Here is a 23,119-nt window from a genome sequence, read left to right on the forward strand (position 1 = left end):
TGCGAAGGTCCCTTACCCGCTCTGCCTTTGCGTCGGGGCAGCTGTCACCGTCACCTCTCGGAGCCCAGGATCCGGCGCGCGCACCATGCCTCTCTCTCGCGCGCGCACCCAGAGCTCGACAGCTCCTCCCTCCCCGGCCTCCCGGCGCCTACGTGCGTCCGCCCCCCCACCCCCTGAAGAAACGTTGCCATGGCGATTAACGGGGGCTCGGCCCAGCTCCACGGTCTCGCGCTCCCCGGTAGAAAGCGGGACGTGCAAAGCACTTTGTTTCACGCGCAGAGCAGGGACGCAGCTGGAGGCCGAGTTTGAAAATATCCCCGGGACCCACGAAAGAGAAATCCGAAGCGTTGCCCCTGATCTAGAAAGAATTTACAGAAATTTTGCTGAAACCGGTGCATGGATGTACTGCGAATTTTGCCCCCTACAGCATTTGCAAACTCATTTGACGATTTCACTTATTTTCAGACATCCATGGAATTCGTTCGCAAACCTCTTCTGAAGAATTTCCCGCTTTCATTATACTCCCCTTTTAAGCACACCGATATTCTTTCTCTGACTTTCGCTGTTGGGCCTGGGGTAAATCAGCAGTCCAGAGCCCAATTAACATTTTTTATGTGACACTTGCATCGCTCTCTCTCCTCCCCTCCTCTCCCCATACTGGTGTCTTTTTCATCTCCCTCCTCACCCCTATTGGTGAATTCTTCCCAGGACCTTGGCACAGTCATCTCTCCTTCCCCTGTCCCCCATCATGATCATCATGATGATGACTGGTACTTCCATTAGGCAATTGCCTAGAGTGCCAACATTTTGGGGACAGCACCATACTACCAGCAGGAAGGGCACAGGGGGAGAGCCAGTACTACCGAAGATGAGAGCGCCCTGCTGGAAATGCAACCTGAAGGTAAATTGGGGGGAGGGGGTACATGACTGAAGGTTCACCTAGGGTGCAAATACTCTTGCGGTGGCCCTGGGCAGTAAAGGAAACTGGCTGACTGTTAAATAGAGGACAGTGGTAAATGGAGCTCACCACAGCTAGAAGGGGGGGATTATATTTTTATCCAATTAGATAAATGATCTATAAACCCACCTTTTGAGCTTGCTTTAAATCTTAACTCTACCTTTTCCCAAACACTTTCTTGTCATTCCAGCGTGACTAGATTTTGGGCACCATGGGCAGGAACTGTCTCTTCCGTGCCGTGCTGCTGACCTCTGGTAACACTTTAGAAGTGATGGACGGCTGCCATAGTAGTAACTGGGGCAGTGCCTCAGGGATCAGGCGCCGGTGCATTTCTCTTCAGCATTTTTATAAGTGATATTGCAGAGGGGTTAGTAGGGAAAAAAAAGGACAGACACTTCAGACAGAGCGGAAAAACTCAGTGATTAGAAAGCTGGAGGAGTGGCTTTGAATTTGGCCACTCAGATTTAATGAGAAACGTGTGGAGGCTGCCTTTGGGGTTCAGAACCACAAGGGAGTAGTACATGATTGGGGGGGGGGGGGGGGGGAGATACTGATGCGCACCAAAGAGGAGAAAAGCCTTGGAGTGATCGTATCTGATCATCTCAAGGCTGCCAAACTGCACCAAGGCAGGGTGGGCTTGAGCCAGAGGAATACTAGAGCGCCGGAGAAAAGAAAAATGCAGGGGAAAATATGATCTGTCTGCAGGCACACAGCACACAAAAACAATTAGCAGCAGGAGGATAAGCAAAGGAGCAGCTATGTTGAAGAAAATCCAGAAAGAGATTCACTGCAGTCAAAAAAAGAAGGAAGAAAAAGACAGAAAAAGAGGAGCAGCTTACATAGGGTGGTCAGGTGTCCAGCTTTATATAGGACAGTTCTGTTTTCCAAAGCAGCTGTTTGATGTCCTGCCTAAGCAAGAACAGACTGCACAATTGTCCTGTTTTTCAGTCTGGCCACAAACTGAACGAGAAATTCCACCGAGTTTCATACGTGACAAACAGGCAGATGAGGAGGTGCTTCATCAACTCTCTTTCCCCACCCCCACACCCTCTCATCTACCCTTTTACTCCTCTCCCCCCCCCCCCCCCCCCCTTCTGCTCTTTCCAGGTTCCTCTCCAACCAACCCCCTCTGTTTTCTCTCCATTATCCTTCAGGTTCTTCTCTCTCTCCCCCTCCTCTCCCTCAGGTATGTCTCCATCTCCAGACACACACACACCCATTAGGTTCCTCTCCACCTCCTCCCTCTTGTGCTTCTAATCTAAGCTCTTCCAGAAACACAGCCAGGCAATATGGGCACCTATTGCCAAGTGAGAAAGCGTGCCCTCAATCTGTGCACTGCACAGCAAGCTGGGAAACTCTATTAATGTTTCTTCAAATTAAAATCTTTATAAGTAAATGAAAGTATGACCCTAGTTCCAAAATTGTGACCCTTAGATACGTATGAATGCGATCCTTAACCTCTTATCAGAACTGACCCCTTAACCGCTAACCAAATTAGTAAACTCTACCTTGTTAAACAGTAGAGATTGAAAAAGGGGTGTGTGGTTTTTTTTGGTTATGTTAAAGAGTTCTAAAACCTAATTAGTTAACAGTAAAGCAAACGCCCTTCACTACCAGGCAGATTGTGGTGATTCACAGAAACAATCATAATCTTAGTAACAAACTTACCATAACAACACTAAAATCCAGGGAGTCACACAGCAACAACCCTTCCTATGAAAAGGCGCTGCAATAGAGTAATGGGCCCTAGAACAATGCTACATCTTGTTACAGCCACTAATCAGATTAGCAGGAAGAGTACGTGAGATATAGAGACAGGAGAGGCCAACCAGTGGTATTATAATATTTATTATAACCCTGGCTTATAACAAAGCACAGAATCAGAACCTATGGCAAGGCGGCTCCATACAGAAACCTCTTTCCATGCCTAGCTACCTAAATAAACAGGAGTTCTCTCTCACCCAAGCCAGTCTTGTTCCCCACTTTGGCCAGAAATGAAGGAAGCAGGCTGCCAGGGTCCAGTCAGTAGTCGGCTGCTGTTGGTGCTGTTGCACTCTCTGATGCTACTGTACTGCGTGTTGCTTTCACACATATTATTATAGTCCCATTGTTATACAGGCTGCGCTTGTGTCCAAGGCTGGAGGTTTTCCTCTTTCCTTTCCAATTAGCAGTAGAAATTCTTTGATCCATGCCTGGCTGAGCTCTTTCAGCAGCTGGTTATCTCCTTCAGGAAACAGGGGCGAGATGTCTTTGCAGACATGTATGGGAGACCATCTCTCTTGCTCCAGAATACACTATCCTTGAGTTAGTCATGCAGCTCATTAGCATGTTGGAGGAAGTATCTTTTTGCAGGTGGTTATTAAATCTCCATGTTCCATGTCAAATGTCCTTGAAGCTGCTGGGCATAATGTCTTTCTGTTTTAGGAAGGTGTAATTGTGTTCCATGTCATCATTCGGAAGTCTTTTTCTGCCCACTGGCTTAAAGCAGGGAATAAATAGACTGGCAATCCTTTACCTAACCGAGCCTCACTGACTAGGCCTCTTGTCTGCCCCAGCTCTGTGCTAACCCGAATAATTTTTTTTACTGGGAAACAAAAAAAGAAGCTGGATGGCTACAGATTCCTGCACAGAAACTAACCACTGGTAAAATTGTTCACCTCTGTCATACACACAGCACACAGACAGATCTTCACTAATGCAGAATAAAGGACCACAAATTAAAAACAGAACTGTGCAAACAAAAAGTGAACAGGAAATCCCAAGAAGCCAGAATCTGCATGCAATGCAACACTGGAGAAAAAGAAACAGAAATGCATTTCCTTTTGTGTTAATCAAAATACACATCAGAGACGCATCTTACCAGAGCTAACATATTCCAGTCAATAAACTGAACATAAGATGCTTGCATTTTATTATAATCCCATTGGTCCCAGTTTCTTTTCCACTTTTTTTTTTCCTTTAACTTTTTTCCCAGGGTCACCTATCCAATTTGCCATTTCTTCCTTTCCTCCCCTTCACCCATTTTTTAATTGATCTCATCCTTTCCTTCATTTCTCTTTTCTGCATCTCTAACTACTCAGATTTCACCCTCTCAGCCTCTCTCACCTCCCTGTCCTCAGTCTCCCTCTCTTCACCTTTCTTACCAGCTTTCAAATTCCATCTCTCACCCCCTTTCCAGCCTCTCTCTTCACTTTCACTTCCTAATACCCCCTTCCCCATCTGTCCCTCCTTGCCCAGTTTTTCCCCCATTTCCACCATCCGTACGCACTCCCTCCTTAGTCCTCGTCTGCTTTCCTCTGCTTCTCAGCCCCTTCAGCAGCCCCAGCTCCTATCCTGTCCCTCATCTCCTTCGCCTCCAGCCCCTTTCCTCTATCTCTTACCATTTACCCAGCCTTGCATTTCCATCCTCATCCCAGATCTATACCTTTCCACTGCCTCTTATCCATTCCCTATTGCCCCAGTTCACTCACATCTTCTCTTGAATCCTCATCCTTCACATTCACTTTTTTTTTTTTATAATTGTAACCCAGGGTTTCCTGGAGGGTTCCTGCTCTCCAGGGTTCAGCGAGTTCAGCATTTTTTGCAGAGCTCTTCTAAATTGTAAAGTATCCTTCCTGTTAAGGAGGGGTTGGAGGGGGATTAGATAAAGTGTCAGCTAATTTTGAGCAATAGAATGGTGTTGATATTTCACCACACCGCACCCATCCTCACATCACATGCCACTCAGAAATACAACACTCTAACGGAGGTCAAAGGCCTCTGCTTTATTGTCCTCTAGTACCTGAGCAAGCAATAACATAACCACTTTGGTCCTGAAAGCATATTTCAGTCACCAGCCCCAGTAGCTTAACCTCCTCAGTCCAGCAAGCTAAACTACCCCCCCCCCCCCCGGGGTCATGTGACCTGTAGACCACGCCGATGCCAGACCCCCCCACCACAGCCAGCAAGGATCTGAACCCAGAGACATTGCAGCTCAAAACAGTCGACATCTTGGCTCAAGTACCCCACCTCCACTGCAACAATTACCTCGTTAGATTGTTTTGGTTAACAGTCTAAACATGATAAATTGAAAGTGCGGAGAGAAGGGGAGGGTGGGCAGGGGAGAATCCACACCACGCTGAGGAGCAATGCTGGGAGCCCATCCACCCCTTCCCTTATAAACTCCATCAAGAGGGTTCCTCTCACCTACTGCTGTCCTGTGCCTACTGGCCAATCAGGGGCAGGAGTGAGCTGGGAACTATGGGCGTGCACAAGTATCCCAACAAGGAGCTCTAGAGCAGGTATGGCCAACTCCAGTCCTCAAGGACCACAGAGAGGCCTGGTTTTCAGAATATCCATAATGAATATGCATGAGCTAGATTTGCATTCAATGGAGGCAATGCATGCAAATCTCTCTCATGCGTATTCATTGCGGATGTCCTGAAAAGCAGGCCTGTTCGTGGCTCTTGAGGACCGAAGTTGGCCACTCCTACACTAACATAAGAAAATAGTTGCAAACACGGAAGGATGCTCGAGAGTGTGAGCCCCTGTGTCACACCACTACCTGCACATCCCTGGGGCTGGCCGTGGTCCATGCCACTGGCAGGCGAACACATCCGGGCACGGACTGGCTGAAACAGGAAAACTTGGATGTCCAACACACTCCAACACGCTCCATGCTGGTCTCTAGGGTAGCCCTCTGGCCACTTGAAAGGCCTTTCCGACTGTCACTTGGAAGCGGTTTCAGCAGGGGCAGATCACAGAAAAATAGCCTCACTAACACTGCACAGCCTTCTCCTTCTGGCTCACCTTCTTCCTTTCCATTACAGTAGGTTGCCTGCACTTCTCAGGGCCACTCACATCCCACTTTCATTGACTGTGCCACAACACGGTCTGCTGCTTTTGAGCTGCCAGCGGTTTCCCTTTTTCACACCCAAGGCACACCTACAATAAAGAAAATGTGTAGCACACAAACCTCCACAAAGCAGGCAGTGCAGACATGGAGAGGACTCATGTGGCCGAAAGAGCTAGGGAAGCACTGAAAGCCTCACCAGTCTCTCTTCCAAAGCAGAAAAGAGAGAGCAAAGATGCACATGCATCAGTTCCCAAGGTAAAAGGGAGAAATCAATGTAGTGTGTGAGCAGCCAGCTCAGACCTAGATTTATCATTTTACTATAAATTTCATGAGAGAGAGAGAGGGGGAGAGAGACTGATACTCTTTATAAGGCACTCATATAAGTAAACTATTCATACCACTGTAGGAGGGGCAAGCAGTAACTCAGGGTGAGGTTTTGGTGGTGGCCTAGGTTTTGGGGGTCAGTTTTACTGCACAGAGATATGAACACCACAATACACATCAGTGAACATTTGATGTGATTTGGAGTGATGACAGGTACACAAAGATAAGATCTGTACATTGTACTCTCCACCTAGCTTCCTAGCAGGCTAGGTAGCAAGTGCATCAAACTAGGTCAAGAGTACATTGTACAAATCTCATCTTTGTGTACCTTTCACCATGCCAAATCACATCAAATGCTCCCTGATGTGTACTGTGCTGTTCGTACCTCTTACTGTGCACGTAAAACTGCCCCCCAAAACGGAGGCCACCACCAAAACCTCACCCCGAGTTACTGGTTGCCCTTCCTACAGTGGTATAAAAATTTGACTAATATGTGTGCCTCCCCAGAGGCACTCTCTCTCTCTCATCGCTAAGCACCCCTCATTTTCATTTACTCCACACAAACTCCTCCCAGTTGGGAAAAATTGTAAAATTTGTACATGCATCTTGCGACGGCGTTATTTATCGCGGGCTTCCTCCAGGGCTTGAAAAAAAGAAAAATTAAGCCATGGGGGTCAGTTTTACATGCATTACTGCTGAAGCAGAGACTGGGGACAGCCCGGCCCATGGCAGCACAGCTCCAGACCGAATTCTGCTTTCTCAAGTGGAACAAGGTCATCAGATACCTTACAGCCTTGCACCTTTCTAGCAGCAGCCTCACCCTCTACACGCACCATTGAAATTTATGTATTTATAATAAGATTTTACATGAAAAATGCACATTTATAGTTCAGTCTTCTGAAATAAAAATATTACAGCATGTTTACTATATTTACGTGCACTGCTGTGGTGCCAACCAGAAAACTCTGCAAAAAAAGTAAAAGGATATTTGGAACTCATATGTAACGTGCATTAGGTGTGGGCTTGGCACTTAGAAATCTCTGAGTAAATCAAACTAAAATTACAATTATAATATAACAAACTTCCCATACCAAAAAACACACTAATTGCCAACCCTCGAATAGTAAAATAGTAACTTTTCATAGTAACCTATCAAAAGACAACTCTGCAGCTATTACACCAGACCCTAAAACACTAAAACATCAACGCACCAGCTGTTGAGCTGCGAAACTCGGCCTGAGTCGGCCATTTTTAAGAACACGTCTCTACTTTAATAAATATTTGAAAAAGATCAAGGCATCTATTTTTCTTCGTTTTCCTGATGGCCATTATAGATCGCCTACCTCTTTGCTTTTTGGGACAGGTAGAATATAGACAGACCCTCAAATACAGAATAAAGAGACCATAAAGTATAAATGTATTTATTTATTTATTTATTTGTTTGTTTGTTTGTTTGTTTGTTGAGTATTATATACCGTCATTCAGTAAAGCCATCATAATGGTTTAAAAAATTTAAATTGTAACTCTCTTAACAATTGTGGAAAAAGTATAACAATGTGCATATTAAACAGAGGTTAAACAATTAAATATAAATATGCAGACAGAAACTGAACTGGAAATTGCCATAAATGTTGTGGAGCGCTAGGAGAGCGGTCCCACTTACCAAGAGATGTGTGTTCTTGGGCCACGGCTTGACCCCAGAGGAACTCCGAAGAGGTGCCTTGGTAGGCGAGGCATGCCCGAGCATGGGCTGGACGGGAGCGAGGCTAGACTGAAGACTGGAGACACTGATCCTCCTCCGGACCTGCATGCTTCGGAAGACCAACAACGCAATGGTGGCCTTATGAACAGTCCTCCGACCGTTCCAAGCCCTTTCAGACCTGCTGCAGGGTACGGCAAGAAGCGGCAGGCCGGGTGGAGGTCAGGGCAGCAGAGACCGGAACAAGGAGATTCAGACGAGACTCAGAGACGAGGTACTTGGATGCACAGACGTAGACTCAGGAACGAGGTTCTGGGATGCAAAGACAAAGAATCAGGCACAGACAAAGACTCAGGAACGAGGTACTAGGCTTTCAGAAGACTCAGGAACAAGGTACAAGGCTTGCATCATGAAGCGCTCTACTCAGCCCGCCCGTGGGGCTGGTCACAGACTACGACATGGCTTGCCGCGAGGTACCAAGCGTACAGAAGATTCAGAACAAGGTACTTGGCTTTCAGAAGATTCAGGAACAAGGTACAAGGCTTGCATCATGAAGAGCCCTACTCAGCCCGCCCGTGGGGCTGGTCACGGACCACGACATGGCTTGCTGCGAGGTACCAAGCGTACAGAAGACTCAGGAACAAGGTACTTGGCTTTCAGAAGATTCAGGAACGAGGTAGTTGGCTTTCAGAAGATTCAGGAACAAGGTACAAGGCTTGCATCATGAAGCGCCCTACTCAGCCCACCCGTGGGGCTGGTTGTGAACCACGACATGGCTTGCCGCGAGGTACCAAGCGTACAGAAGACTCAGGAACGAGGAACCAGGGTTCAGGAGGGCAAGACAGAATCACGGACTCCAGGATCAGGAGAAGCAACTTCAGGCTGGATCACGGATATCAGGAACAAACATCTGGACTGGAACACAGGTACTGGATCAGGAGACAGACCTTAGGGCTGGCACACGGACATCTGGAACAGCAGGTGAACATCAGGACTGGAACGTAGACAAAAGGACAAGACGAGGAGCTCCAATGAAGAACAGGAAACACAGGACCTTGAAGAAGTGCTGGAACAAGGACGACTCCTGGAGTGAAGGACAGCAGGATCCCAGGAGAGACCAACTCCTTGCGAAGGCAAAGCTGAAATAGACGCTGAGCCCTCTTGTAGGGCTGAAGAGGACTACGCCCGGGGAGGGGTCAGCAGGGGGCCACACCTGGCTGGCCCTTGAAAAGCTAGAGAGAGGCGCACGCCCGTGCCTAAGGAGAGCTGGGAGAAGAGAGAGCAGGAAGCTGGTGGCGTCCTCAGCCACATGGAAGGCCGAGGAAGCAAGGCAGGAGCGGGGCAGCCCTGCCCTGAAGCTGGACGAAGGGCAGGCTGCTGGAGTGGCTCCCAGCCACGAAGACAGAAGCAGGAAGCTATAGAAGGGCTGGCTGCAGGACAAGCAGGGAGCTGTAGCAGGCTGCAGGCACCGGCAGGGACGGCCTCCCTGCCGGCAGAAGATCCCAGCCCCGTGGAAACAGCTGCAGGGACGGCCCCAGCTGATTCGGGGAAGCAGGAGCGGCAGCTGCAGTCCCCAGCCACATGAGGGAGCTCCCAGCGGCCCGACCCTGCCGCGCTGGATCGGAGACAGCCGGGGAGGAGCCCGGCGACAGCAGCAGGCCTGCCGCGAGGGAAAACAGTGTCAGCGGCCCAACTGGCCGCGGAGGTAAGAGCCTGCCCAACTCCTCGCAGGCAGGATCGCAACAATAAACCATAATCTGTATGCAATGCAACAATGGATAATCATCGCTATTCCAAATAAAACAATAAAATCAAGAAATACTACTAATTAACATTTCTATAGTGCTACTTGATGTACGCAACACTGTATAAACCACACACGAGACAGTCCCTGTGCAACACATCTTACAATCTAATCAAGACAAACATATAAAATATAATAGTAAAACCATACTAAAGAAAAAAATACAAATATTTCAAAACAGCTGATGGATAGAACATCCAATAATTAAAACTAATTGGGAATTATTTCAAAATAAAAGACACATCAAAAAAATAACTAATATTAAACAAATCCACCAATTTCCATACCTGGGAAATTTTGATTCGATCATCATAAAATATAAATCGAATCTGCAGACAAAAACTGAACTGGAAACCACAACAAGCCAGGCACTGTATATAAAAAACAGAAATATTACCATTCTTTATATAAAACATCAAACAATAAAACCAAGAAATATAAAATATAACAGTAAAACCACACAAAAAAATTTAACAAATTTAAAAAACATTCAGTAAATATAAATGCAAAATTTTTGTAAAAATGTACTTTTTTTAAATACGTTTTTGGTGTTTGGGATGTACATCTAATAAAACCCAATTTAAAACAGTAAGGTTCAAATAAATGCTGTGTTCGCCATACCTGGGAACGTTTGATTTCCCTAAATTGTCATTGATTAGTGGGAGAGAGGTAGGTGCACAAATGTTCTTCCTCTCTCCCTCACACACACACACTTTCACACAGACAGAAGCACCCTCCTTCTCTCACACACACATACCCACAGATGAAGCACCATCCTTCTCTCACACACCCACATACCCACAGGCAGAAGCACCCTCCTCCCTCTCTCTCATACACACACATAGAAACAGATCTCTCACACATATAATTGTGCCCCTCCTTTTCTTTGGTCCCGCCAGCCTGAGCTCCTGCGGCTCCCTTCATCGGTTCCGGCAATGGCCTGATTTTTTCTTCGGCCCCTGCCATCCTAGGGTCTGCCAGCAGCCCGCATACGTGTCTGTCTCTTTACTTCGGCCCTACCAGCCTGGGATCGGGCAGCAGTCCACGGTTCCCTTCTTCGGCCCCGCCAGCCTGAATTCCGCCGGCAGCCTGCTGCTTCCTTCTTCGGCTCCAGTGATGGCCTGAGTCTTTCTTCTTTGGCCCCGTCGGCCTGAGCTCTGTCAGCAGTCTGCAGCTCCCTTCTTCAGCCCACCAGCCTGAGCTCCGGTGGTGGCTTGCAGCTATTTTCTCTTCTGACTTGCCGGCAGGGAATAAAAAAAGGCACAGGGAGATATTGGGCACAGCGATTCCTGTTTGAGCATGAGGACAGACAGAGGCTGAGGACTCTGAAGACGCGAACAAGATGCTGAAAACTTAGACATGATGAAGGCTCAGGACTTGGAACGTTTCGAAGGCTTTGAGAGAGTCTGGCACCGCTGCACACCCTACACAACCCCGGGGTTGGCCATGGACCATGCCAATAGCGGCACAGGCACTGGAATCAAAGACTCGGAACAAGATGGAAGCTGGAACAAGAACAGGACTCAAGAACTCGGAACTCAGATTCAGACTCAGGAACTCGGACTTTAAAACCAAGGAAGGACTTCCGAAGACTCGAACCAGCAACAAAGACTCTGAAGACTCTAGACAGGATGAAGGTCTCAAACCAGGAGCAAGGCAAGGACTTGGATTCAGGAACCAGATGAGACCAGGAATATAAAACAGGAATCATGGAGGACCTTGAAAGCGTTAGCAGACCTTTGCGAAGGCCCCAAAAAACTGAATGAAGAGCCTTTATATAGAGCTGCAGGAAGGACATCATCAGGAAGCCGCAGGGCTTTTCACACCACAGTCCCTTTAAATTTTAATCAGAGAAGTGTGCCTAGGAGAATACTGGCAGGAGTGGAAGCTAGTGGTGTTTCCGCCACATGGAACAGGTGACGTCGGGACTGCACAGAAAGGTAGAGATGGTGTTTCCAGGCCACGCAGGAGCAAGGTGGCCCAGCAGAGTCGGCGGTACACAGATCACGAAGAAGATGGCAGCAGTGGTGGCTCACAGCTACATGGCTCACAGAGGCAAGGGAGCACAGGAAAACAGAATCAGCGGCACAGATGGAATTGGAAAGCTGCTTGCGGGGCCCTCCCACGAGCGGAATTGCAACAAAAATAAGAAATGCCATACTGAGTCAGACCAAGGGTCCATCAAGCCCAGTATTCTGTTTCCAACAGTGGCCAATTCAAGTCACAAGTACCTGGCGAGTACCCAAACATTAAATAGATCCCATGCTACTAATGCCGGTAACAAGCAGTGGCTATTCCCTATTAATTAATAGCAGTTTATGAAATTCTCCTTTTGGAACTTATCCAAACCTTTTTTAAACCCAGTTATACTAGCTGCCTTAACCATATTTTCTCTGGTAATGAATTCCAGAGCTTAATTGTGCATTGAGTGAAAAAGAATTTTCTCTGATTTGTTTTAAATGTGTTACTTGCTAACTTCATGGAGTGCCTCCTAGTCCTTCTATTATCCAAAAGAGTAAATAACAGATTCACATTTACCCATTCTAGACCACTCATGATTTTAAAGGCCTCTATCATATCCCCACTCAGCCATTTCTTCTTCAAGTTGAACAGCCCTAACTTCTTTAGCTTTTCCTCAAAAGGGAGCTTTTCCATCCCCTTTATCATTTTGGTTGCTCTTGTAAAAAATAAAAAAAAAGTGCTGTCTCCCCTACTTTGCTGTATTTGCTATTTTTGCATTCATTGTGGTTTTTGTGCTAACCATAGTACGGAAACTCTGCTATTATCTCTTTCTGATTACATGTTGCTGCAGTTAGATAGGCCTGTAGCATTGATTATGATATCCCTCAACATTTCAGCATCTTTTGATTGTGAGAATCATTCTTTGCTACTAGGCTACATTTGCTTGGGGTTGGAGGTACCATTCTTAAATGGTTTGAGTTATTTTGCACAATGGCAATTTCAAGTCATGATAGCAACAGGACAAATCTTCTTGGAAATTAATGTCTGTGGGAATGCCTCAAGCCTCTTTCTTTCCTTCTATGCCAGGGGTCGGGAACCCATGGCTCGCGAGCCAGATATGGCTCTTTTGAGGGCTGCATCTGGCTCGCAGACAAGTTTCGCCACACTTTCCCGCTGACCCAGCTGCTGCCCAGTCCTCCTCCGCCCGGGCTTAAAATACTGTCAGCCCGGGCGGAACGCGGCAGGACAGCTGGAGTCAGCGGCACCGGCATGGTCTCTTCTTCCCGCCCCCCCCCCCCCCCCCCGCGGCCCGGAAGAGGAAGTGGAGAGTATCGGGTGCGTGCGCGGCAAGAAGAGGCCACGCTAGTGCGCTCGGCATCAGCCCGAAGAAAAGAAGACTGCAGCGCGGCTCGGAGGAAAATGAAGAGCTTCAACCGCGGCCGATGGGACTCCTCCTCCGCGAGGGCTGAAAATGAAGAGGTTAGCGTTGGGAGGAGGCTGCTGCTGCCGCGAGTTCCCGGGGTGGGGGTGGGGGTGGGGGTGAGAGAGAGTGAATGAGCGAGCAAACACACATGCTTGTTCGCTCATTCACTCTCTCTCCCCCACCCCGGGAACTCGCGGCAGCAGCAGCCTCCTCCCAACGCTAACCTCTTCATTTTCAGCCCTCGCGGAGGAGGAGTCCCATCGGCCGCGGTTGAAACTCTTCATTTTCCTCCGAGCCGCGCAGCAGTCTTCTTTTCTTCGGGCAGATGCCGAGCGCACTAGCGTGGCCTCTTCTTGCCGCGCAGGCACCCGATACTCTCCACTTCCTCTTCCGGGCCGCGGGGGGGGCCTGTGTGTGTGTGTGTGTGTGTGTGTGTGTGAGTGAGAGATTGCATGTATGTGAATGATTGAGAGCCTGTATATGTGAAAGAGAGTATGTCTGTGATTGAGAGCCTGCCTGTGAGAGAGAGAGAGCATGAATGTAAGTTTACCATTGGGAACCTGTATGTGTAAGTTTGTGATTGAAAACCTGTTTGTGTGAAAGAGTATGTGTGTATGATTGAGATCCTTTGTGTGTGAGAGAAATTTTTGTATCCTTATTATTTTTCATTACTGGGTCTTTGTGTCTGCTATTTTGAAATATTTTGTTGGTATCTGGAAATGTTTTATATGAGTTTTTAATTATTGGATATTCCACTCATCAGCTGTTTCGAAATATGTTCTTTTTGTTAGTACAGTTTTACTGCTGATGATTTTATATTTCTTGATTTGTTTTATAAGGATGGGTGATGTTTCTTTTTTCCTTTGTTACACTGCATACAGAGACTCTGGCTTGTTGCAGTTTCCAATTCAGTTTTTTCTGCATGCTTCTTGTTATGCGTTTTGGTCTCTTTATTCTATGTTAGGGGAGGGACAGCACGTGATTCAGGTGAGGTTTTCTGCTGGCGTGTAGTTTCTGTGTAGGACTCTATAGCAGCCTGACTTGGTCCGTTTTCCTAATAGGAGATGTATTGGTGTCTTAAGGCCTGGTGTAATATTTTCAGACTTATTGTACTTTAAAAGTGTGATCTTACATAAAATGCACACATTTACTTGTATTTAGTTTTAAACATATTGTATGGCTCTCATGGAATTACATTTTAAAATATGTGGCGTTTATGGCTCTCTCAGCCAAAAAGGTTCCTGACCCCTGTTCTATGCTATTGAGTCTATACCTTCTTTCCCTTTGCACAATTTTACCATCCTTTGAGGTTGAATATAGAATATATGCTGACGACACGCATCTGTTTTTTTCTGGTATCTCCTTGTTTGTCCACCACTGTCAATCCTTTATTAGAATATTTGCAAGCTACTAATTGTTGGCTGAAGGAAAACAATCTACATTTAAATGTTGCTAAAACAGAGGCCGTGTGACTTAGTAAACTCCCTTTGCCAGCAGAATTAAGTTTCACTTAGTTTGCTAATTCATTTTGGGGCTTAGGTGTTCTTACTGTTGCTTCTTTAATCTTAAAGCCACAGTCAGCTGCTGTCATTAAACTAGCTTTTTTCAAGTTTAGAAAGGTATGGTCTTTGAAGTACCTATTACCAGTAGAGGATTTCGGATCAGTGGCTAAGGCATTTATTTGAATTGATTATTGCAATTCTTTATATTTGGCCTTGCCTAAAACACTGCTGCACATCTTATCTTATCCTGTCCAGCCAGAGATCATATTACACCCATTGTTGAAACAACTGCACTGGTTGCTGGTGGCCCAGCAGGTTCAAATCAACATAATGCTAAATTAATTGTCAGCAGACCCCCAGATTTCTGTTCCTTTTAGATCTAGTTGTACAAGATATTTTGGGTGTGGGAGACCCCAGGATTCTAATTGGTTAAAGATAATCTAAAATGTTTTAAGTGTTTTGAGTGTGTAATACCACAGGATATTGTGGGGAGGGTGTTCTGGGTTCAGACTGTGCACACTAGCATTCTGCCCAGGGGCTCTGACCTGGGGGGGTAATCTCATTGAGGTCTATACTAGGGGCTATCTGAGGGGCTTATCACCTGCATGAAACCAGGACTACCTCCCTCGGGGGCTTACCCAATATAAACAAATATATTTACTGAGATTATTGTTGCGGTCTCGGTCGCCGCGCTGGCAACCGGGACCTTACCTTGCCGTCCACAGGTCCTGGGGGCCGCCAGCTGGTGCACCGCTCCTTGGGCCTGGAGTCGAGCAGCAGCCGCCGCGTTCTGGCATCACCACGAGGGAGACGCCGCCGAGTCTCGGAGCATTGCCCCTCCCTTCCTAGGCTCGCGCACATGCGCGAGGAGAGGCAATTTAAAGGCCGTTTCCTGCCAGACCGCGGGCCGCCCCTTTTCTGACGTCAGACACCAGCTGGTATTTAAAGCCGGCGTCTGCCTTCAGTCTGTGCCTTGCCTCAAGGTTCTTGGTTCTCTGTTGCAGTGTGCTGCGGACGCCGTCCGTTCTCTCTTGATCCTGTCTTCAGCTCCAGCTTCGGACCCTGTCTTCAGCTCCAGCTTCGGACCCTGTCTTCAGCTCCAGCTCTAGCTTCGGATCCTGTCTTCAGCTCCAGCTCCAGGTTCGGATTCTGTCTTCAGTTCCAGTTCCAGGTTCTGCTTCAGTTCCAGTCCCGGACCTTCACGTTTCTCCCGGCTTGCTTCCTCAGTACTGACCTCTGCCTGTTTCCGATTCTGCTCGCCTGCTTCCTGCCTTGACCTCGGTTCATTTCTTCAGAGTGCTGCTCGCCTAAGTCCCAGCGGTCTGGGCTCCTATGGGCTCCTCCCGGGGGAGCCTCGGGTTTCCTGGGTGGTCATCTTCGACCACCGCCTAACTCCCAGTGGCTCAGATCCTCAAGGGCTCCTCCCGGGGGGATTCGGGCTTCCAGGGTGAAGAGCTTCACTTCGCTTACCAGTATCCGCCTCCCTGCCTTTACTCTCTCCACGGAGACTCCTTCTACCATCATACTCTCTCTCCGTCAGGCCGGCTCAAGGGTCCACTACTACCCGCACAACAATTATACCTGGGGGCTTGAACCCAGGAGCTTATTCCTTCCACAAATAGCCACACACAAACTGGGATTCAGTACATCACTGTTCCAGGTACTTAGGAAAGTAAGTTTATTTGAGCAATAGGAGGATAGAACAAATACAATCAGATCATACAGAAGAATTAATGGTAGATAATAACAATTGCTACATGTTTCCAGAGGATCAGTCTGTGCTATCATGCCTGGAAGCGTGCTCTCCCTCTCTGTGTAGTTGTTATTTCTCCTTATACACTAAATTCTTGGGAAAAGCAGCAATGTTCCCTCCTCCTGAGTTCTTATCAGTTTCAGGCACAGCTGTGTGGCCTTCACTCTCTCTCAGGCTTTCGTATAAGTTAATTACTTGCTTTCTCATCATAGATCTACTAGAATAACTAAAATAAACAGACTCTTGCCTGTTCATAAGCATTTCACAGTCCAAAACAGGGAAGCGGCAGAGTAGTGCAGACAGGAACAGTTCGAGTCTATTTGAGCCTTTGCCAACTCAATGAGCTAGCAATCTTTAGAAGTAGATATATCCGGATTGGCGTGACGTCAGATGAGGGAACACCCTCGAGGTTCGCGCCACTGGGCGTACTTAGATGTGGGTTGCGTTCATCCTAGCAGGTACCTGGGAGGAGCAATGGCATACGGCTGCACCATAGCTGTTCCGAGGATGCCAGAGAGGTCGGCTTGACGCTGCGGTAGCCATCTTGCCCAGGTAAGAGGTAGGAGCCAAGATAGAGGTGCAACAAGCGGGGCGAAGCCATCGAAGACCGACAGACACAACAGTACCCCCCTACCAGATCTAGGTTTTTGCGGATGTAGATGATAGAAATCCTGTAGCATCTTCTTATCCAAGATATTGGACATTGGAGTCCAAGAGTTGTCTTCTGGGCCATAACCATCCCATGACAAGAGGTATTCTCATACTCTGCCTCATTTTCTTACATCGAGAACTGCGTCAACTTTGTATTTGATGTCTTCTTCTGCATCTACCGAAGTAGATTCGGGTATCTTGTTGGAGAATTCACTGAGTATCACTGGTTTCAATAGTGAAATGTGGAATGCATTGTGGATCTTTAAAGTAGCTGGTAGCTTCAGACTGTAGGTGAGGTTGCCCAGTTGTTGGAGAATGGGAAATGGTCCAATGAAGCGAGGAGCGAATTGAGCTGAAGGAAGTTTGAGTCTTAAATGTTTTGTTGAAAGCCAGACCTTGTCACCAGGTTTGAAGTTTGGAGCCTTGCGATGATGAGCATCATATCCTTTCTTGGCTCGTATTCCTGCTTTCACAAGCATCTCTTCAGTCTGAGTCCAGAGTTGATGGATATCTGTAGCAGTTGATTGTGCTGCTGGGGACAACACTGATAATGGAAGTGGCAGTGGTGGTAGTGGTAGTCGTCCGTAGACCACTTTGAATGGTGTTGATCTAGTGGATGTTGCTGGATGAGAGTTTATGGCAAATTCTGCCCATGGCAACAGTTCGCTCCAATCATTCTGTCAGGTGTTCACGTAGGCACAAATGATCTGTTTGAGTGTCTTGTTCATCCTTTCTGTTTGGCCGTTGGACTGAGGATGATATGCCGATGTGAAGTCGAGGGCTATATAAAACTTCTTGCATAATGCCTTCCAGAAGGTTAGCTGTGAACTGAACTCTGCAATCGGAGATTATGTGCTTAGGCAAGCCATGCAGGCGGAAGATGTGTGTAATGAACAATCGGGCAAGCTCCATGGTGGTGGGTAAGCCTGGGAGAGCCACAAAATGTGCCATCTTCGAGAACCTGTCACCGGTCACCCAAATAGTGTTGTTCCCTCCTGATGATGGTAAATCTACCACAAAGTCAGTGGCAATATGTTTCCACGGTTTTTCAGGGACTGGCAAGGGTTGGAGGAGATCCCATGGACATCCTGGCGGTGTCTTCTGTTTAGCTCAGTTTGCGCAGGAAGCGAGATAGGGGTGCAATAAGTGGGGTGAAGCCGAAGACTGACTGACGCAACAAAAATATACTCCAAATTGCCCTTTACGCTGCACAGACAAATCTCTTCTTGAAATACCCTCTCATAAAATAGAACCCTTACAATCTACCTTTTCACCAAAGCTTTTTCTGCGATGGAACCTGCACTATGGAATGACCTGTCTTTGGAACACCGTATTACAGGTGATAAATCTTTTTGAAGACAAACTTTTTTTTGAAAGGCTTTTCTTTGATGTGTGTATTTATTTTATGGTATTGTGTTTTATAATGTCTCATGTTAAGATTTTATTGTCTATTTTTGTGTATGTAGTTTGTGCATCACTTAGTATGGATGTTCTTTTAAAGGCAGTATAAAAGAAATTTTAAATTAAATTAAATTACTTTTCCAGCTTCTCTTAGCTTTTCCAGATATTGTCGCCCGTCTTACTCTTTCTGTGATCTCTTATAATTTATGAACGATAATCTTTTCGTCTTTAACCTTTTTAGCTACTTTAGAAAATCATAGCAGCCTCTTTTTCCTCTTACTTTTTATGAAACATAGAAACATAGAAATGATGGCAGAAAAAGACCAAATGGCCCATCCAGTCTGCCCAGCAAGCTCCCACACTTATTTCCCATACTTATCTGTTTCACCGACCAGCAAGCTCAGGGCCCTTGTTGGTAACTGTTTGATTCGAATTTCCTGCCACCCCGTGCCATTGATGCAGAGAGTAATGTTGGAGTTGCATCAAAGGTGAGCATAAGGCTTAATGGTTAAGGGTAGTAACCGCCGCATCAAGCAAGTTACCCCAATGCTTGTTTACCCAGACTGCACAGATCAATGCCTTATTGGATGCTGTCTGAATGTAAATCCTCTTTTCCACATTTCCCTCTGCTGTTGAAGCAGAGAGCAACGCTGTATATGCATTCAAAGTGAAGTATCAGGCTTAATTGGTTTAGGGTAGTAACTGCTACAATAAGCACTTCAATCCTTGTTGGTTGTTGTCTGAATGCAAATCCTCTTTTCCACATTTCCCCTTGCCGTTAAAGCAGAGAGCAATGTTGGAGTTGCATTAACCATGTGAAAGCTTATTGCTGTTGACCATGGATCTTTAAAACCTTTTAAGTATCTGAAAGTCTCTATCATATCACCCCTGCTCCTCCTCTCCCCTCTAGGGTATACATATTTAGGTTCTTCAATCTCTCCTCATAAGTCATTTTATGAAGACCATCCACCTTTTTGGTCACCCTTCTCCATCCTGTCTCTGTCCCTTTGGAGGTACAGTCTCCAGAACTGAACACAGTACTCCAGGTGAGGCCTCACCAAGGCCCTGTACAAGGGAATCATCACTTCCTTTCTCTTACTAGATATTCCTCTTTATGCAGCCCAGCATTTTTCTGGCTTTAGCTATCACCTTGTCACATTGTTTCGCCGACTTCAGATCGTTAGACACTATCACCCCAAGGTCTCTCTCCTGCTCCATGCACATCAGCCCTTCACCCCCCCATCAAATATAGTTCTTTCGAATTTCCACACCCCATATGCATGACTCTGCACTTCTTGGTATTGAATCTCAGCTGCCATATCTTCGACCACACTTCCCACTTCCTTAAATCCCATCTCATTCTCTCCACTTCTTCTGGCATGTCCACTCTGTTGCAGATCTTAGTATCATCTGCAAAAAGACAAACCTTGCCTTCTATCCCGTCCGCAATGTCGTTCACAAATATATTGAACAGGACCGGTCCCTTCACCGATCCTTGAGGCACTACACTTACCACCGCTCTCTCTTTAGAGTAAGTTCCATTTACCATCACACATTGTCTTCTGTCCGTCAACCAGTTTGCAACCCAGGCCATCACCTTGGCACTCACTCCTAAGCTTCTCATTTTATTCACAAGCCTCCTGTGCAGGACCGTATCAAAAGCTTTGCTGAAATCCAAATAGATGACATCTAGTGCTCTTCCTCAATCCAATTCCCTAGTCACCCAATCAAAAAAGTCAATCAGATTTGTCTGACAAGACCTTCCCCTGGTGAATCCATGCTGCCTCTGGTCCACCAATTCTTCTGACTGTAGATAGTTCACTATTCTTTCCTTCAGCAGCGACTCCATTACTTTTCCCACCACCGAGGTGAGGCTAACCGGCCTGTAGTTTCCAGCCTCCTCTCTGCTCCCACTCTTGTGAAGCGGGACCATCACCGCTCTTCTCCAATCACTCGGCACCACTCCCGTTTCTAGGGATCTATTGAACAGGTCACGCAGCGGACCCTTCAGCACATCTCTGAGCTCCCTCAGTATCCTGAGATGAACCTCATCAGGCCCCATGGCTTTGTCCACTTTCAGTTTTCCTAACTCTTCCTGTACATTCTTTTCTGTAAAAGGAATTTCATCTACTCCGCTCCCCTCCAGTTTCTTGTTAACTAGCAACGGTCCTTCTCCAGGGTCTTCTTTAGTGAACACAGAACTGAAGTATTCATTTAATATTTCTGCCATTTCTCTGTCACTCTCCACACATTGATCCTTAGTATACAGGAGAAAACCCCTGCACACCTTAAAGGACCGGCTCCAGAGATCTGGCCTAGTCCACCTTAAACCCTATAGCAACGGGGCATTTCCCTAGGGAAGGGGAATCAGTAGCCAAGCCCAGGAGGGAAGGGAAAGCCTCAGAGAAGAGAAGGAGCCTAAGGAAGGCCAGACTGATGAGCTATGAACTGTATTATGTCTTTTGGGGTTTTTGGGGGTTTTTTTAGAACTGCTAAGGAGAGCAGAGCTGCTTTTGTTTGTTTTTCTTGTAATTAATAAAAGTTTATGAGAGACCAGCCAGAGTCTAGCTTGAATCTATTCTCTGACTGGCCACAGACCGCTCAACATGCCATACCTTTATTCCTAACAAACAGGTTAGCTGTTCTTATATCATCTCCATATAGTTTTGCCCACTGCTCTTCTGCTTCCCCTAGATTTTCCCATCCAGCTAACAAGTCCTTGAGGTATTCTACTCTCCCACTTTAACAAAGTTAGTTTTCCTGAGGTCTAGGACCCTTGCCTTGGAATGAACCTTCATCTCCGCTCTAATACTGAAGCACACTATCTGGAGATCTCTGGATCCCAGATGATCATCCACTACAACATCAGAGATATTGTTCTCTGTTTCGTCTGCAGGTTGCTATTTATACTTTATGGTCATTTTATTCTGTATTTGGTGAGGGTCTGTCTGTGTTCTGCATGTGTGAAGGAAGTGAAGTATTCCGTTACTATGCAGTTTCTGTGTAGGGATCCATAGACGCTTGTTCCATTTTCCTTATAGGAGTTGTATTTATGTTTTAGGGCCTGGTGTAATATTTGCATTGTTGCCTTTTCATGGGGAAGGGGGGGTTGTTACTGATGACAGTTAGTACTGTTCTGGTATGGAAGGTTTACTGTATTTTAATTGTAATTAGTTGACTCCTGGCTTCCCAAGGGCCAAGCCCACACCCAACGGTGTTATGCCTCATACCATATGGGTTTCCAGTGTCTCTTACTTTTTTGTAGGGTTTCTATATCACCCCACCTTCCACTGTGAGAAGGAATTTTCTGACCCTTAGGCACATTACAAGAACTTGCACAAAAATAATGTAATTTCTGTTCAGAGAACTCGCTTTTCCTTGTGCTATTATTAATAATAAAAGTAATAATTAGGATTTTTTTTTTTTTTTGTTCAACCATAAATTGCCATGAGCAGGGGGTCACGCACACGAGCATTTTCTGGCAGACGTGTCACAATGGAGAAAAGGTTGAGAACTACTATTTTAGAGTCTGGCAGCTAAAATGTAATGCTAAAAAGGCAGTGTCAGGCATTTCAGCAACTAAACCCCAAGGGAGGGTATACAGTATAGGGGGTGAAATTCTTCTAAGCACAAAACAAGAATGGGATCCAGGTGGATAAGAACATAAAAAATTGCCATACTGGGTCACACTAAGATCCATCTAGCCCAGCATCATGTCCCTGACAGTGGCCAATCCAGGTCATATGTATCTGGCAGATCCCATAAAGTAGATTTAATTCCTGCTACTCCCAGGGATATCAATAGCTTTCTTTAGTCCAGGAACTTGTCCAAACGGCTTTTAATCCCCAATATGCTGGTCATTTTCATCACGTCCTCTGACAATAGATACCACAACTTGATAGTGTTGCAACGGGATTGCATGATCCTTTTCAATGCTGATTGGATATTTTTAGATTTTTATAGGCATTACAATTGATGTTATTTCTTGCCAATGGAGCGAATGATAATCAAGATAGTTTGATAGTTCATCATACATCTTTTTGGATACTTTCAGGACCCTCAGTTACTTATTTTTAAGCAACTACTTTTGAAAGATTTGGAACATATAGAGAACACTCTGGTTTGATCATTTTTAAATTTACAATATATAAGCAAGATAATCAAGTGCTAAAGGAGTTAGCAGCCAGTTATAAGATAGTGATCAAACTAGCAGATAAAGGAGGAACAGTGGACATTCTATATCTGGACCAAAAAAAACCTGGGTTCATAAGGCAATTACAAAATACTGTGTACTATGGGCTACTTGATGATGATAAGAACATAAGAAATTGCCATGCTGGGTCAGACCAAGGGTCCATCAAGCCCAGCATCCTGTTTCCAACAGAGGCCAAACCAGGCCACAAGAACCTGGCAATTACCCAAACACCTAGAAGATCCCATGCTACTGATGCAATTAATAGCAGTGACTATTCCCTAAGTAAACTTGATTAATAGCAGTTAATGGACTTCTCTTCCAAGAACTTATCCAAACCTTTTTTGAACCCAGCTACACTAACTGCACTAACCACATCCTCTGGCATCAAATTCCAGAGATTTATTGTGCGTTGAGTGAAAAAGAATTTTCTCCGATTAGTCTTAAATGTGCTACTTGCTAACTTCATGGAATGCCCCCTAGACCTTCTATTATTCGAAAGTGTAAATAACCGAGTCACATCTACTCGTTCAAGACCTCTCATGATCTTAAAGACCTCTATGATATCCCCCCTCAGCCGTCTCTTCTCTGATGCTACAGTGTGTATTCGATTGAA

The 23,119-nt window shown here is 46.1% G+C and overlaps 1 protein-coding gene across 2 annotated transcripts in view; it reads right to left on the reverse strand.

Moving 5' to 3' along the window:
- The window catches only part of HSD3B7 (hydroxy-delta-5-steroid dehydrogenase, 3 beta- and steroid delta-isomerase 7), a 138,907-nt gene extending 135,884 nt beyond the window's left edge, over window positions 1–3,023 (reverse strand). Inside the window, exon 1 of one of the 2 annotated variants that reach the window (XM_029606900.1) lies at window positions 2,920–3,023. The gene's annotated coding sequence lies outside the window, so the exon portion shown is untranslated. Of the gene's footprint in view, window positions 1–16; window positions 126–2,919 lie in introns of those variants that run through there. The other variant, XM_029606897.1, reaches the window with a different exon arrangement.
- Window positions 3,024–23,119: the final 20,096 nt, after the last annotated feature.

This window comes from Rhinatrema bivittatum, chromosome 6 (assembly GCF_901001135.1).
Source record: "Rhinatrema bivittatum chromosome 6, aRhiBiv1.1, whole genome shotgun sequence".
Lineage (NCBI taxonomy): Eukaryota > Metazoa > Chordata > Amphibia > Gymnophiona > Rhinatrematidae > Rhinatrema > Rhinatrema bivittatum.